The sequence below is a fragment of the Talpa occidentalis genome, unplaced genomic scaffold (genome assembly GCF_014898055.3).
Source record: "Talpa occidentalis isolate TD23 unplaced genomic scaffold, MPIMG_talOcc4v2.1 talOcc4.8, whole genome shotgun sequence".
NCBI classification, from domain to species: Eukaryota; Metazoa; Chordata; class Mammalia; order Eulipotyphla; family Talpidae; genus Talpa; species Talpa occidentalis.
In genome coordinates this window covers 55,882,667-55,894,973 of record NW_023605194.1, presented here as the reverse complement: position 1 = coordinate 55,894,973, position 12,307 = coordinate 55,882,667, and the positions used below count along the sequence as shown (strand labels likewise).

General features: G+C 36.0%; 1 pseudogene; it reads left to right on the top strand.

The window, feature by feature from the left end:
• Positions 1-6,818: 6,818 nt before the first annotated feature.
• On the top strand, positions 6,819-12,009 carry LOC119234650 (actin-related protein 2/3 complex subunit 1A-like; annotated as a pseudogene).
• The last annotated feature ends 298 nt before the right edge of the window (positions 12,010-12,307 follow it).

The following is a 12,307-nucleotide window of genomic DNA, read 5'->3' as shown; positions in this document are numbered from 1 at the left end:
AGAGGTCTGCGCGCCATGTGGGACCCTCCTCCGGTGGGTGGGAGCAGCAGGGGATCGAACCAGTGCTGCAGAGGCTGTGGGCAGCTTCGCAACCCAGCGCTCAACCGCTGCGCCACCAGGGAGGCCCACAAACCTTGACTTTTAAGAATGCATTGTTGATGACCTAGGCAATGTGGCTGCCTGTAGTTTTAATATATCTACACCATTCACTCTCTAGTGTTTATCAAATTATGTGGTGTTCTCTGCTCTACTCCATCACCATAATTTTGTTTGACATACATCTATTGGGAGATAAAGTCTACCAGTTTTTTTTTTTTTTTCCAGGACTCTGGGATATACTATTTTGAATGACATAGATTTCTAAAAATGCTATCTTCAAACCTGTATTCCTATCTCAAAACTGTGTATGATACTTCAAATCCTAATTTGCTCTCCATAAGTCCCTTAAAGTCAATTTCATGGTATAATCAGAAGCAATAAACTGGCATTAAAACACATGTTGTGGAGTCAGAAAAATCCTGGGTAAAAAATAATAACCATAACTTAAAATCATTGATAGGAACTGGGAAAATTAGTGAGCTACTGTGATAATTGGTTTTCTTATCTATAAGACAGGAATGATGACACTAGTTAATATGCTTGTTCTAAGAATAAAACACCTTCACTTTTCTGCATGCTCTTTACTACTGCTCTGGCACATTCTGGCCAAAACTTTTATCCTCTATCCACTTCTAAATAAGGGGTTGGCATTTGTTAATGTGTAGTCCTATATCTTTTTTTTTTACTCCATGTTTCCTCCCCTACTAATTTCATCTTTATCTATGATTTCAAAATTGACCTAAACACAGGTGACTCCTAATGGTATATTATTAGTTCAGATGCTGTTTCTGAATTTCAGTTCTTATATAAAATTGCCTACAAAATCTACATGGATAGCCCCTAGTCTCTCAACAGTAATCTGTCAAAAATGAAATTTATAAGTTGCCACTTACAAAAGGCAGGGTCCCAGAAACACAAGATATTTTTCTCCTTTTTATTTATGTATATTTTGCATCATTATTCATTTTTAAACAATGTTTGCTTTCTTCCCCCACTCAGGTGTAGTCCCCATTGAATTTCCTTCAACAATTTACAGGTGCACCATCACCAAAAACAAAACAAAAAAAACCCCTTATTGTAAATTTCTAACCATTAGACTAATTTCTATTGTTATATTATCAAATCTGATGATTTTTTTCCTGGCCAAAGTCACTTTTGAAGAAATTCCACTGGATTTTTTTTTTCTGATAATAGTTTTCAGCTTTACACTTTTAATTGTTTTGTTTTTCCCAGCTTTAGTTCCTTCACCCATTTTTCATTTATTGTCATATACCCCTTTAAGTCTAGTCTATGAACCTATTTATAATAGTTGTGCTAAATCATATTTTTAATTTACATATCTGGGATTTCTTAGGCAAATTTTCTATCAATTGCTTTTTAAATCGGTATTTCTAATTTTTATTTTATTATCAACTATATTTTTAGTGAATACTAAATATTAAGGATAATATAAGGACATATAAGGATAATATAATATGGTTTCATATTCTCCCTCTCCCTTTTTGCAAATTGTTGATATTTTCTAGGAGAAAATTGACAGTATTCAACTTGTAAATTTTGTTTCATTTGCATTGGGTAACAGCTGAAATATCTACCCAATTCTTTAAACACTCATATGTGCTTGCTACCTAGTTCTGTGTAGTTAATTCTTGTGAGATTAATTCAGAGGTTGACTATCATATTGAATTTGTAAGAAAATTTGGGACCTTACTCTTTAAAGAGTTCTCGTTTCCAGAATTCTCTTCTTCAAGCTCTAACTGCTTTATCATCCCTGAAATCCATCATCTCAGCTTTCTCCTTGAAGTGAAACTGCCTTTTAGAGCAGGAATAGGATTTGCCCTCAGACAAAAAAAAAAAAAAAAAAAAAAAAAAAAAAGAAGACATAAAACAAATAGCAACCAAATTTTTTCCCCCTTTTCAAGAGTCAACTTCCTTCTAAGTTCTCATGTTTTCTATCATATTTAAATGTTTAAAATGTTTAAAATATTTGTTTTTTCTTTCATATTTTCTTAGAAATAAAATTCTTGTCTGTAGGAAGATTAACCAAGTACACAATAAAATTCTTGTCTGTAGGAAGATTAACCAAGGAATTCCGCATCCTATCCTTTATTTCATTGGCTTCCTTTAGCTCAGTTCTTATCAATTTTTTAAAGTTTCTATTAGTTATCTATAGTGCTTAACAAATTACCTCAACTTTTAGAGTATTAAAACAACAACCATTAATGGCTTAAAAGTTCTATAGGAGAGGTATGAATCTATATCCCTAAACCACACACAGTGTTGTATGTTAATGTTAATCAATCAATCAATGAATCAATCAATAGACAGGTCATCAAAAGTTCTACATGTCAGGAATCTGGACATGGATTAGTTGAATGCTTTTGTCTCTGTTTATCTTGCAGGCTGCAATTGAAATTTTGTCTATAACTGCAGTCACTGCAAAGTTTGACAGAGAAAAAAACCTCCTTCCAAATTCACATAAACAGCCAGTGCTCCGGCTTGGTTTGCCACTGCTAAGTGAAGATATCACTTCCTTCCTTGCCACTTGAAACTTTTCATCGGTCAGGCTACAAAATGGCAGCTAGCTTCCCTTACTGTGAGCAAGCAAGACAGCAAGAGATGACAGCTAAGACATAATACACTTTCTCTATTCTAACCTCACAAGAGAACTCACATCACCTCTACCACAATACAGTATAGAAAAATCTCACTAAATCCAGGCAATACCCAATAACTATCTAGCATGAAATATTATGACTTCAAGAATCTACTTCAGGATTGTATTCCATAAAGTGTATTATCTCAGTCATATTTGTATTTTTGTTTGCTACATTTTGTTTTAATTTAATATCAGTGTATAATATCTTATACACCAACTCAATCATTCACATTTATTCGTTAATTTACTTGTTCAAAAGCTGCTATTGATTGACTACCAAGCTGCTTTTGATTGACTACTGATTGACTACCACACCCTAAGGTGCAAGTTCTAGAGAGAGATATAAAATAACCTTTGAACTTACATTTTAGTTGGCCAGATTAAATAAATTCAACTGAGTAGTTTCACACTATCTCATTTTCCTCTTACTTATTTTTTCATTTCTGACTATAAGTAGACACTAACCAGTTAGTTCATATGGTTTGGTTGTAATAGTTTTCCATCTTTGAGTCTATGCAATATGTGGCAAATTGTTCACCACATGCTGAATTTTTAATATCTATATATCTTAATGCCTTTCCAATCTTTCCAATAAGCTGCAAACAATGTCAAATAAAAGAATATATTTTCTACTTCTCTGGTATCATCTATGTGAAAAATAAAGAAATTTTGTGTATGTATAGTACTTTCTCAATAATTATCTTACAATTCATTTTGGTAGAATACTTTCCTAAAAGGAATGAAGTAGCAAGAAAAATAATGTTCTCATATTTCAAAACTTTCTTTTTGTTATCATGTATTGAAGGCTGTATATAATTCTTCTTTCCCTGGAATACAACATTTTGTTTTGAAGTTCAATAAATTTATGTATTTGAAGGATAGGAGTTATTCTTATTTATTAAAAGCTAAAATATTTTCAAATTGTGATAATTTATTCTGAATAACACCATTTTTGTGACATATTTCAAAAATAATGTAGACATTCTAGTGTCTTAAAATATTGAAATTGAGAACCCTTGAGCCACAGAGTTATTTCTTAGCATTTTCTTCCTTTCTTTACTTTATTTGAAGTTTTTATTTCAATATTACATTTACTCAGAATTGTGAGAACACATCACATGTCCAAAAATCCATTTATTTTTATCAAAAGCTCAAAGGTATAGTTCACATTACTGTATTGATAATTAAAAGTCTTTATATGTTAAAGTCCTCAAAATACCTGTAATCTTTCTCAATAAGAATTTGATGGACATAATTAGTATCTGCTTAGACTGGAGAGGTACTGCAAAATCTTTAAGCAAGTAGGATTTACCAATATGCACTTATATTTGCACGAGCTTTTTCAGAACCAAGGAACACAATGAATGTCACCTTGATCCTGGGCATGATCACTAAGTGAAAATTTTACAATATTTTAATTTTAGCTAAACATACTTTGGATAATATAAATCAGCAACTCATTATAAATGGCTTTCTTTTTCAGCAATTATATATTTATCAAGTGCCTACTATGTGCACAGTGTGTTAGACTTCAGGACTGGTGCTACTAAGTATGGACTGAGTCTGGTATCTACTAAGTATCTGATGTTATAACAGTAAGGAGCTTGCAATTGAGGTGATTGACATTAAATGTATTAATGTAGTTACATAGATATATGGGTCAGGAAGCAGTGATAAGCAAACTCCAAGCCAGTGAATTATACCCTGAATGACCTTCCCCCCTATCTCCACATGGATGAGGTCTCAAGTGCAGAGAATTACAACTCGCCACATGCCATGAACTTGACTTCCTGAATAGGGAAGGCACACTTGAAACTAGGGGCAGAGCTAAGCAGCCAGGCTAGACTAGAAACTGAAGACAAGTGCTTTTTTACTCTCTTGCATTTCCAGCTTCAACATGCACCCTGGTGTTAGTACAAACAGTGTTGTTGGTAGGACATTTTGACCCACCAATGTCTTTCCTTTTGTTCTCCCTCTTTTTATTCCCTTTATGAATAAACCTTTTTAAAATGTCTCTCTACAATTCTGCTTTTGCATTTTGTCCCAATTCTTATTCATGCAGACGAGGAGTCAAACCCCAGGATACCCCCTTTTAGATTTGTTCCCTGATAGCAGATGTGTTATATTAAAAATTTCAACTAAATTTTGAGGAATTAGTATGTACTTTTTTGCTATGAGAGCCAGGATAACCTGTGCAAAGATCATTTTGATTTGGATTTCAAAGAATGAAGAAGATATTTATTTACAGATAAGGAGAGGTAACATGCAGACAGTGAAACAGCATGTAAGGTGAGAAAGTAAATGGTGTAGGGCCTCTGTGGTGGTCAGGGATTGAAGACACAGTACTATCAAGCTATCACCAGCAACAGCAGCATGAGTTTTATCCCCACCAGCCAGGGATCAACCCACACTCTCCTGTCTCCCGCTGCTCCTCTTAGCACTTTATTTCAGTAGACCAGCCTGTTCTGCTCCCCACTCTGTCTCTGATGAATCCTCTCACACACCCCCACACCTCTGGTCTACACCCCAGTTCTTGTATGTATAAATAAATTCTGGGTAAACAGAATCATGTGTTAATGCCACAGGGTATAAGAGAAAGTCAAGTGGTTATAACAAAATTTAGAAAGACTATGTCAGGTTAAAAAGTAAAAATTTTATTTGAAGGCTCTTGAAGGTTTTTGAACAATTAACATGTTCTTAATTGAATAGAAGGAAGTTTACTATAATGGTCACATCATTATTCATTGGTGATCCTAAAGACAATCTAAGTGTTCATGTGAGAAATGTCAAGGAACTACACTAGAATAGTGGATAGGGACTTGAGAATTTTTCTTTGCAAAGTCAAGTTATTTTTAGTCTATAATGTAATAAAATTAAAAAAAAAAAACCTTTTCCCCTGTAAATTTGAGTAACAGCAAAGAAAAATGACTTTTCTGTCTTTCATACTCCATCAATAGAAAAAAAAAAAAAAAGACAGGCCTCCCACATGGCACAGGGTTAAGTCTCAGCACTATGAAGCTATCCCCACCACGGCTTGGGTTCAGATCCCCAGCCAGAGAGCTACACACATGGTGCAGCAGACCTTTCCCATCTCACCTGCTGCTCCCCTTGACAGTGTATTTCAGTCAATCTACCTGTTCTGCTCCCCGCTCTGTCTCTGGTGAATCCTCTAACCCCCATCCCCCAACTCTGGTCTACACACCAGTTCTTGTATGCATAAATAAATAAAAATAACTCTCAAAAATTAAAATATAGAAAATAAAAAACATAAATTCTCTTCATTATCAAGCATGTGAACACATAATCATTTCTAAATGAGGGCTGTAAAAAATAACTTGTTTTTGGTTTTTCCCATTGATCCTGCTGCCTGATTTCTACCAGGTCTTTCAGAACAAAGGAAACACAATGGATATAAGTACTTTTGTCCCATAAGTAGTTCTTTGAGGACACTGACCACGCTGAACGTTGAGTAGGTTATTGGTGGACACAGCTCTTCTCAGGCTATATCCAGCAACTCTGGCATCCTGGTACCCAGGTACCAAGAGAGTGTCTGAGATGTCAACTCAAATCAGCTCAACTCTAACATTATCCACCTGGACATGGCATTAGATTCCACAGGTAAAGGGCTCAGTCTCCCAACTACCCATTATTTCAGATGTCAGCCACAGCCCAGGTTGCAACTGTCCTGTAGACTGAAGGTTCTTATGATTCTGTGCTCAAACTTCAAGTATCAATCTCAAGATCAATTGTTACCTGCACTTCTGATTGACAGTTACAGATGGGAGATTCCCAGAACCCTCCTCAAGTTCACTTAATTTGCCAAAGTGACTCACAGATCTCAGAAAACTCTATGTTTACTCATTAAATCACCTATTTATTACAAAAGGTATTATTAAGTACCAACCAAATAGGAGGTTACATAGGGTCAGGTATTGGGAAAAAATGCAGAATTTCCACACCCTCTCGAGGTGTGCCACTGCCCCTAAATCTTATCGTGTTCACCAAGAAACTCTCCAAAATACCTGCTTTACAGAACTTATGGTGTCATCATTACCTAGGCATGACTGATAAAATCACTGGCCATTGGAAATTGAAAACTACCTCCAACCCCCAGCCCTGTCCTAGAGGTATGGAGTGGCAGTAGAAGGTCAAACCCTCTAATCTTGAATTATATTTGAGTTTCTTCTCATTAAAATACAATTTGTCCTCTACCTTATTTTAATGTTATTTTAATTTTGAAAATATAGAATTATGTTAAATTTTGTTTTTGCTTATGATTGTATGATTGTTTAACTTGAAATCAAATTTATATATTAATCACAAATAAAAATTTGCTTTATTTGTAAAATAGTAAAATTACAATTAATAATCAAATTGAATATAATGATATTTTAGAAATGCATCACCAACTTATGTTTAAGTTGGAAATACGATGTGTCAGATATTGTCTTTTTTCCCTATCTTTTCTTTCAATAATACTAATATAATTTACACTGATTACAAATTATATTGCAAAACATGGGATTGAAAATTTTAAGGTTTTGTTTTCTTATTATAGATAGTCAGATCTCAGATTTACCCAACAATCCACTAATGATCATTTTCCATTTGAAAGGTGTGCTATTTTATTATTGTAATGCTCCCTCATTACCTTAAATATAAGATTAACCCTGCAGTTTAATGAGCTATGAATTGAATGAGCATGCAATCCAGTCATTGTCAGAAAAAGCATATTACTGGCATATTTATTACTATTACATAATAGATCATTACAGGTTGCAAGCAAAAGGTGATTTAAATTTAACAAAAATATCACACAGAATGTGAATATAATATTAACTCTTGTTTAGAATTATGCTGCCTACACTAAAGCATGCTATGCTACTGTTTTGGTCCCCTGGTTCTTTGCACTATTTAGACTACTAAAAGTTTTGGCTTGCCAAAAGCACTAGGTCATTTGGTTTTACTTGACAAAAATATAAATACAAAATTATTGGCCCTGAAATGTTAGCAGTCTTTACTTTTACAATGGATATGATATTGAATATTTTCAGTATTTTTTAAGAAAATTATAGAGAGGAAGACCCAAAATTGAATAATCTTATAGTTAATATGAAGTTTAACAAGATTTTAATTTTTCAAAAGAAAGTTACAATATAGAAAACTCAAAATGTAACAGTTTTTATAGATAATCTAAGGTCCTACGAGCATTTCCAAATAGCCCCTTTATCCTTAGTTTGAAAAAATCTGCCATACTGTCTATTCAACCATGTGAAAACAGGGACACATTCCTTGCTGGTCATCATCCTTATTATTTTTACAATTATTTCAAAATATATTCATTTAATCTCAGGTGGGCATGCTTTTCTTGATTGTTCTAAATTCAGAATAGTAAATTCAGTCTTCACTACTTAGTGAGTAATGAATTCTCTTGGCAAATTGATACTTCATACTTGAATAAATTCTTTTTCATTTACTTCTGAATATATATACATTCTACACAAGTGTTTTATTTTAATTATACTCATTTGAGAAGCATATTATAATAAAATATACAAACTGTCCTAAAAGTACAAGATTAAAATTCAAAAGTTCCTCCATTCCTCCATAAGTTAGTAATTACAGAATCACGTAATTTGAAGAATTGATTCTTGTGAGAGACTGTTTTGGGAATAAATATATATTTTTTTTTTTAATAGAGAAAGCCTATTATATAACTATCATAATTAATGGAATGAGTTTTCTAGGAAAAAAATTTATTCTCTGGACAGTATGTTTGAAATTAAGTGGAGAAAAAAATGATAATTTTTAAGAGAAAGAAAGGTAATAAGTTGATAATGACCATTAAGTTCATCCAGGACACACAAGCTTGTGAAACTTGATTTATAATAGACAAGTTATCAATCATATGTAACTATACTGTGCTCTTTAAAAAACATAATATTAAAATATTAATTAAAAGAAAACCAAAGCTGGGCCTCCCTGGTGGCGCAAGGGGTTAAGATGCAACCAACGAAGCTATCTGCAGCCAACGAAGCTATCTGCAGCAGGAGTTCGATCCCTGGTCAGGGAGATCACATGGCACAGCAGACCTCTCCTGACTCACCCACTGCTCCCCTCAGGAGTGTATTTCAGTCCATCTGCTTGTTCTGTTCCCCACTCTGTCTCTGGTGATTCCTCTCACCCCTCATAGTTCTGGCATATACCCCAGTTCTTCTATGCATAAATAAATAAATCTTTAAAAAAAAAATAAAAACCAAAGCCTGATTGAATTCCACAGTCCTGATATAGTAATGCCAAGACATGTTTGTGTTTTTCTCACCTTATAACAATTTATGATTCTTTTCAGTTCAGATTAGTGTCTATTGAATTAAAGAATTATTCATTATCATACACCCCAAAATTTACCATAACACCAGTCATGTCATAGGGATATATGAATATTTATTGATTTAACATCTTACCCAAAAATGTGACTAATTTTTAACAGACATCTAATATGCACCTCCTCTTTCATCATTTACTGGTTTACAGTTATAGTCAGTAAACATAAAGCACATTTCTAATCAAGAATAACTATAGAGACCCTTCAAATAGTTTCCTTAACTATTCTTTAAAGAAGAATAATGGCTTAAAATCAAATGTGTCCTGAAGGATAAAAAGATAACTAGAATATGATTAAAGATTTTGGATAGCAGCTTTATAAAGAAAAATTAAATTATACTTTATTTCCTAAGGGACATATTTAGCTTGTTTTCATCCACATTGCAATTATAACACTTTCTCCTTGTAATGACAGATACAGGGCAGCAAGGGGAACTACAACTGGCCAAGGACAGTGCCCAAATAATTTACTGGTCACTGAGTTCTTCACCTGCACTCACAATTGCAAGACTACTCAGGTTCAGAGAACAACAATAATGGGATTTATTTAACAAACCAGTGAAAACAAAGAGTAACCAAGGCCAAAAAAAAAGTCATTTACCTCACCTGAAGCAGTATCCAGTGTTTTAAAGTCCTAAACACAAAGGCTCCCAAAATGGTATCTTCCTGCCACTGAGGCCTAGAGCACATGGCAGCCAGACTATCGGCCAGGATTCAACTAACAAAGACCGCAGAAGACACAATAGGAGATACTCACCAGAGCTGCTGAAATGTCCCAGCACAGCACCAAACAAGCGACACTCAAAACAGCAGCTACAACAGCCAAATAACCCAACAAACAGCCCCACTCACTCAGCTCAGCCAGGGGCTGGCTCAGGTCTTCACCTTCACCTCCAGGCTGTAACAACAGCAAAACCAGAAACAGTTTCAGTTGCCCCTTGGCCACTTGTAAAGCCTCCAAACTTTTCTTCTCTGAGGTTGGCTGCTTGAAGCCTCTCCACATCTTTCAGAGGCCCACAACAGCTTTCTGGAAGATCTGCAAGGTGGGGGCAGAAATTGCTGACCATGGAATCACTGAAGACTCAAAAATGCTGAAATCCTGAAAGCCGAATTCTGAACACTGAATCACCGGGGCTGCTTCTGCAGTCCCTTCTATTTCTTATCAGAATCTCCATCCCCACAGAAACTTTGTTCTCATTTCGCCTGGGGCTATCTCAGTAGCAACCCTCCAGGGGATGCCACCTGTAGCAGTCTTTAGCTTCAGCCCCTGTTATATGACCACAGGTTTATTCGCCCTGGATTCAAGCATATTACTCATAAAAATACAAACACTGGGCCTCCCTGCTGGTGCAGGGGTTAAGTCTCAGCACTATCAAGCTATTGCCAGTCACTGCTGCATTTGTTCCATCCCCCGCCAGGGAATTACCCACCTGGTGTAGCAGACCTCTCCTGTCTCACCTGCTGCTCTCCTCAGCAGTGTATTTCAGTCAGTCTGCCTGTTCTACTCCCCACCTGGTCTCTGGTGAATCCTCTCCCCCCCCCACACATCTGGCCTGTTCCCCAGTTCTTGTATGCATAAATAAATAAATCTTTAAAAAAATAAATAAATAAAATATTTTTTAAAATAAAATATTTTAAATTTTTTTTTAAAAATAATTTTTTATTTTTTTTTAATAAAATACTGTTTCTCCCTCTGAGATTCAGTCCTCCACCTTTGTGTGCATGTTCCTTTCCACCTGGACTGACGAAAGTCCTAGAATTTTCTGCTCCAAATGGGTTCCAGCTGCCCTGGCCCAGCTTTCTGTCCTTTGAAACACTCATTTTTACTCAAGCCAATCACCTGCCATGCCTGGAACAGGCATCACACTCAGATCACCCCCAACAGTATAAATTCCACACCTCCAAGAGGAATGTGAACCGTGGGTGAAAGCTCTGAATTCCAGCAGCACAGTGGATACATCATAGGTATAGACCAGGCTCCCAAGAGTCACTGCTTTGTCACTAGACAGACTGCAAGCCTGTGTCTGAAGTCAGAAAGATGGTGTCTAGAAGCCAACCCTGATGATCCTGAGAATTAATTGTTTGACTACTTTTGTCAAGTGGTCCTCACTAGAGAACAAATTTGCTGTGGGAAGTGGAACACGACTCATTTCGGTTTGTGACTTCCAGTCTGAGAATGACTGGCAGGTAAGCAAGCACGTAAAATAAGCCAGTTGTTCCATGCTAGAGACCCCAACAATGTTTTTCTACCAGCAGGATCATTTGATTTCGAATACAGAGGGTACAGAGTGTTTTCTGCCTACATTAAAGAAATGGATGAGAAGCCAGTCAGTGTGTCCTAGGCAGCAGGATGTCTTTTGGTCAGCTGATGTCAGAGTTTGGTGGAAGTGGCGTAGGTAGCCGGGCACATGGGGTCAGTTTCCTCATCAGCACCAGCTCCCTGGCCTGGATCGGCCACTGCAACACTCTGTGCTGCTGATGCCTCAAAAAGCTTGCAGATTTCAACTCCGAAAACAGAATCCTGCGCCTCGTTTGTGTGTCATCTCTCTCTGAGTAGAGTGTTGTGGCTGCTGGTTCTGATTGCTGCCCGATATTCTTTAACTATGGTAACGGTGGCTGCTTGACCTACCTTTCCAAGCTAAACATTCCGAAATACAGTCTCTAGCTCTGCCATGGGACCCTGTAGCTCCATGTATAAGAAGGTCACGACCGAGGATCACAAAATGGCCTTGAAGACACTGCACCAAAATAGCATCACTCAAGAGTCTATTTGTGAAGTAGACAAGCAAGATTGTCACAGATTTTGCACTACTGGCATTGATGGAGGCATGACAATTTGGGATTTTAGGGGCCTCTGGATAATGTGAAGCTAAGTGAGCTTCAGCCATCAGCGTGACAAACTGACAGATGGGCTGATGGCAGCCCCATCATTTGCTTGATGGTGGGGAAAGCCAGCCGAAAGGAAACACAGCAGACATAGCTCACAAACAGTGTCTGTGCGTTTGTTTGTTTTTTTTTTTTTTTTTTTTTTTTTTAATATAACTGGTGAAAGTTTTTTTTTGTAAAGCAGCAGTGATTTGGATTTTGGTTTGTGTTTTGTTTATGTTATTTCATTCCATGCTTGACCAAGCCTTCTCTTTCCTTAGTTTATGATGGAAAATTGTC